Below are 5,513 nucleotides of genomic sequence, written 5' to 3'. Positions count from 1 at the left end.
CTAGGACTAAAGTCAATGAGAAAGACTCACATCTCACAGTTAATCTCTAGTCCCAGCTCCTGGTCCAATATACTATACTTAAAAAAAGACTAAAAGGTAATTCTATTTTTAAGGGGATATAGTACTAAAAAAAAAAAGTCACCCAAAGCAACTCTTTTGATGCAGTAAATAGTTTTAGCTCTTGTGAAATTCTGTGGTTGGAAATTCAATTCAGTTAATTCAATGTAATGTAATTCTATTCAACAAATATTTATTAACTATCTACTATGTCAGACACTGTGCTAGGAAGTGGAAAGGAAGATACTAAGGCAAAAAGAAATAGTTTCTTCCTTCAAGGAGCTTATATTTTCTTGGATGGTGATTCGAATTCTGAGACTTCATTTAATTCAACCATTCAATTCAATAGTGATTAAATATCTAGAGAAGAAAACCATTTTAGATGAGATATAGTTGTTTCCCTCAGAATTCATAGCACATTATTTGTTTGTTTAGACTTTTAATCCCCTTTATGTTTTTATGTGATGGAAAACCAATCAGATACTCCTGAACAGAGCCTATCATCCTCTAAAACTTCCTGAACACATAGGCATGGCTGCCCTGGTGTGGAGGTGATGAATGAATCAGTTTTCTAATGGAACAGAAATTTTTGATTTTTGATTTCCCTTTATCTCTCCTGCAACTTTTGGTTAATTGAAAGCCCATCTTCGGTTAATATTAATTTCACCTGACCAAAAACTGTCCATGGCCTGAGTAAGAATTTCAACTGTTTCTGACTTCTTGACAGCACCTAAATCTTCCCCCTTTTAGCCTATTTGGGAACTGTGGAAATGTAGCTTACTCTGCTACATGACTTAATTTGCTTATAGAATTTGTTTGATGAAGTTTGTTTCCTCTGAGAATGCAGAAGACTATAACTTTGTTTAATCCTGTTTTTTCAACTTTTCTGACATTGAAGGAATTATAGTATTATGAATTTTGTCTTTTCTTTAGTTTCTATAACCCAACAGTAATGTACAAGATTGCAAAATGTAAAAGAATTATTTCTCTGTTACTCTGGTAATTTTGCCTGTAAGAAAACTAGTTAGAATCCTAATGGTTGTTCAGATTTATTGTTTTCTCTAAGGTTTGAAGCTATTCTTTATAAAAATAAACCCTTATCTTCTGTCTTAGAATCAGCACTTTGCATTGGTTCCAAGGCAGAAAAGTGGTAAGGGCTAGACCAGTGATGGTGAACTTTTTAGAGACCATGCACCTTGCCTCTCCACACCACATGCTGTGCATGCCCTGCTCCCTTAACCCACACAAGGGTGGGGAAGAGTTCCCATTGGACTGCTGGGCAGAGAGAGGGGCAGGTGAAGTGAGGAATATCCTCAATGAGTGGAGAGAGAGAGGGGGAAGGGAATGGCCTGAGCACTCTGCCCCCCTCCAGCTCTGGCCACTATGAGCCTCCCACCTTACCCTCTGAGTGTTCCCATTGGGCTACTGGACAGAGGGGTGGGGGATGTGAAAAAAATGTCATCAGGCAGAGTGGAGAGGGGGAAGGGAACAGCTCTGCCAGTTACCTCTGGTGTTCTAGTAATGAAATCAGATGGGGGACAGCCAGTGCCCACAGAGAGAGTTCTGCTTGTATACCATAGGTTTGCCATCATGGGACTAGGCAATTAGGGTTAAATGACTTGCCCAGGGTCGCAAAACTATGTATCTGTGGCCATTTTTGAACCCAGATCCTCCCAATTCCAGTCCTAGTATGCAACTAGCTGCCTTTACTTAAACTTATTCTTGAACATATTAATAAAACCTAGGGTTTTTTTAAACCTCTATAATTTCTGCATGTTACTAAATATATTTTGGCAGCAGTTACCTACCACATGAACTCATAGAGGACTTATTTCTCCCATAACAATAACTTGGGAACATCAAATCCTCAAAAAGCTTCTGGCAGGTCCTTTTTCTACTTGTAGTCACATCATCCCAAATGAGACCTTGGTGACCTCTCTCCACCATAAAGCACCAGAGACTGGGAAGCAATTTTACCACTTCCCTCTGTCAACTCAGACCTGGGTATAATCATTGTCTTGAAGCCATCTTCCTTTGTCCATTTTCTTGTGCCCTGAATAATATCATTTTAAGTCTTAGATCTTGTGTTGATATATATATTATGCATATACTATATATAGGGATTATATTTATAGGATTATATATCTATAGGGCTTATATATCTATAGTGTCAACATGGAATCTAGAAACCCCCAAACTTGTACCCTAGAAAGATTTAAACTGGAGGCTTTCACTTTGTCTCCTGAGAGTTCTTCCCTGAGGGAAAGTCCTACTTCACCTGTCTCAGACTCATAATAGACCTTGAGTTATAGCACAGTAGGTAGCATGTAGGTCTGGGTTCCATCCTTGAAAGGGGGATGTGGTACAATGGGAGAGACTTCTAAAGCAAAAAGAGTTAACTGATGGGATTAGCCATCCCCACTCAGAACTAACTCAAGGTCTATGGTTAGCCTGAGACTGGTAGAGTAGGACTTCCCCTCAGGAAGTTGACAATAGGGATTATATATCTAGGATTATATCTATGTGGATTACATATAGTCCACTGGGTTTTTGCAAATTCCAAGTTTGCCCCTGCCCCTGAGAACTCACCCTGAGGGAAGTCCCAGACTCCTTGTTTGGGGCTGAACAATACACCTTGAAGTACTTGGTGACCCTAGTTTAGCTGAGACTAGAGGACATAGTCAAATGTTAAGTACCCTTTTTTGTCTTAGTAGCTTCTTTCATTGTATTTAAGTCCTCTCCCAGGTCACCCAGCCAGCCCTTGGCTGGACCCTTTCCTTTTGTATTCACTGTAGTAGAATAGGGGTCTATGGGGTGTTCAGAGAGGGGTAGTATCTCTGGTATGGAGGGCTTGTGCCCTCCTAGGGCAGCTCTCCCCAGCTCTCACTTGTAGCTCCCAGTAGCTGCTAGCATGTGGCAGTGGCCACACCCTGGGAAACAGCTTCAACAGGCCATCGACCCCTGGTGAACCAGGGCTTTGCTCATCCAGCATGTGAAGACTGCTTCGGCTGAACAGACAGAAGAAACCAATAAGAAGGTTCAACGGCTGAGAGGGCGACCCAGCAAAGCACTGTGGAGTGCTCAGGGCATGTTGGAGCACAAAGGACAACACGGCCACCCAATGCAGCTGAGGAAGTCTCCAGGTGTAACGACTTTTCGTGCCACTGGACCCAGGCTTCCGACGCGGAGAGAGAGGGACTGTCTCTGTGCATCGACTTTTCCACTTAAATCTCCTTCGCACACAAGTGTCTTTGTGCACACACACACACACAAAAAACCAACAATCATCATCCTTGGTTACCGAGAGACTACTACTGTGTAGTAGATCACTTCCTGATACCCCAGCCTCTGGCTCTAGCCTCCTTCCCAAGCCTGCTCACAACCTGTCAGAGGGTGTTTGCTGGACCTAGTTCCCCCAAAGGCATATAAGATCCCAAGTTCTATTGTTCTGTGGAGAGTCCTCTTCTGTGGTGATTCTCTCAGAGATACTGTCTCAGAGTCCCCAGTCCTTGACTCTGTGTGGTGGCCAAATATTAAACACTATCTCTTTGCTGATTAAACATTTGCTTTTGCCGACTCCTTTAGTCCTTCTGCATTTTTCCAAGTTGACAACTGTCTATAGGGATTATATATATTTATATTTCTATCTGTAGGACTAGACAAAGTTTGCAGGCAAAAAAGAGAGAGAGAGAGAGAGAGAGAGAGAGAGAGAGAGAGAGAGAGAGAGAGAGAGAGAGAGAGAGAGAGAGAAACAAGTCTGTACATCCAGGGTAGGCATCAAAAACTCGGCGTGGGTTACACTAGCCTTTAGAAAAGCGCTTCTTTTCTCGAGTTCCTCTTTACGTGGCTTCCTGGTGAAATCTTTGTTTCCTACCAGAAGCAGTTCCTATAAAGGAAACGTGGGCCCGGACGGCATTGAGGGCCCAGCGATCCTTGCCAAGGTCTCCTTGTAACCTTTGCCTCTAACTAACTCTTCAAGTTTCTTCAGGGCTGAGTTCTGTACTTTCTGGAAACTCTGGCTCCTCCTGGAAGACTGGGAGCCTGTTTGTTACATGGAGTTCTAGTGTAACAAGAGCAATGATACCTGAGGACAAGGACCCACGTCAAAACCCCCATAAAAGGGCAGCAAACCCAGATAGTCAAAGAGCAGGAAAAGCGTGACTGGGAGGAAAATGTGATTCCTCTGGCAGGAAAAAAGCTCAGGGCGGGCAGTCACGTCTCTGAAGGAGAAAGTGGTTTGTTTGACAGCCTGAGGAAGGAAGGAGTGGCCGATTCCTTCACCCAGCCCAGCCCACTGCTATTGTTTGCAGCCTCCCCGCTCCCAGGCAGCTGCCCAGGAAAGCGACTGAATTTTAAAGCTTCCCACCCCGATGGTTCAGGGCTCCCCCAGCCCCCCCTCCCGTTCAGGGCTCCCCCAGCCCCCCTCCCCCCCGCCCCACCCCCGTGTTCACTTGGTGTGTTTAGCCTCACCTTGGTGATTATTGCCGATCCTCTAGTAAGAGTCTTCAAAATCCGGAATTCTATACACATTCTTTGTAATCTGTGTAGTCTATACAGAGCCAAACAGGCAGAGGCAGAGAGATGGAGGCTGCCGGGCAGGATGTAAGTCAGTTACCCTTTCCTCGCTCCAGGAACGTTCTCGGAGAAATTTCAGGATATTTGTATGTTTGCAGAGAGAGGGAGATGCTTCACCCAGAGATCCTTCTGTGGCCAAAAAGACAGTGTGCCGTGTGTGTGTGTGTGTGTGTGTGTGTGTGTGTGTGTGTGTGTGTGTGTGTGTGTGTGTGACCTCACTTGAGCCACAATATAAAGAACTCTTGATTTAGAGTTAGGAAACAGACGTAAATGATGGTTCTGCTACTTACAAACAGTATCATCTTGTGGATTTGATTTGCCCCTTTTAGATCTCTGCACTGGACGATCTCCAAAGTTCCGGTTCTAAAATCTCTGGTCTTCTGTGAACCTCAAGGACAAACTACTTTTTGCCTTCTAACAAGTAGTGTTTTAGTTAAATGTCAGGATGGGTCTGATAGTCAGTACTTTTGAGCCCTCACGGGACAGAACCAGGGAATCAGCACCCTGGGCGGGAGGTGTTTTATGATAGAATCACTGGCTTCAGCTCAACAAGTATGTATTAAGTGCTGATGACGTCTAAGGCTCTATGGTAGGCACTAAGGATAGAGAAGCTGAAAAGGGAACAATCTTTGTCTTCTAGAAACTTCAATTCTATTGTTGTTCAGTCATTTCCGTCATGCCCAGCTCTTCGGGGCACCATTTGGGGTTTTCTTGGCAAAGATTCTTATTTGCTATTTCCTTCTCCAGATCATTTTGAAGATGAGGAAACTGGAAGTAAACAGGGTTAAGTGACTTGCCCAGGGTCACACAGCTAGTAAGTGTCTGAAGCTGGGTTTAAACTCGGTTTTCTTAACTACAGGTCCTGCCTCATTAGAGAGAGA

At 43.8% G+C, this 5,513-nt stretch overlaps 1 long non-coding RNA gene across 1 annotated transcript; it reads right to left on the bottom strand.

Moving 5' to 3' along the window:
* Positions 1-676: 676 nt before the first annotated feature.
* Positions 677-5,146, bottom strand: LOC130454078 (uncharacterized). The gene is made up of 2 exons (XR_008911747.1): positions 4,528-5,146; positions 677-4,141 (listed from the first exon to the last, which is right to left on the bottom strand). It is a non-coding gene; the product is annotated as an uncharacterized LOC130454078 (long non-coding RNA).
* Positions 5,147-5,513: the final 367 nt, after the last annotated feature.

This window comes from Monodelphis domestica, chromosome 4 (genome assembly GCF_027887165.1).
Source record: "Monodelphis domestica isolate mMonDom1 chromosome 4, mMonDom1.pri, whole genome shotgun sequence".
Classification (NCBI taxonomy): Eukaryota; Metazoa; Chordata; class Mammalia; order Didelphimorphia; family Didelphidae; genus Monodelphis; species Monodelphis domestica.
The sequence above is the reverse complement of the archived record's forward strand: the minus strand, read 5'-3'. Positions and strand labels throughout refer to the sequence as shown.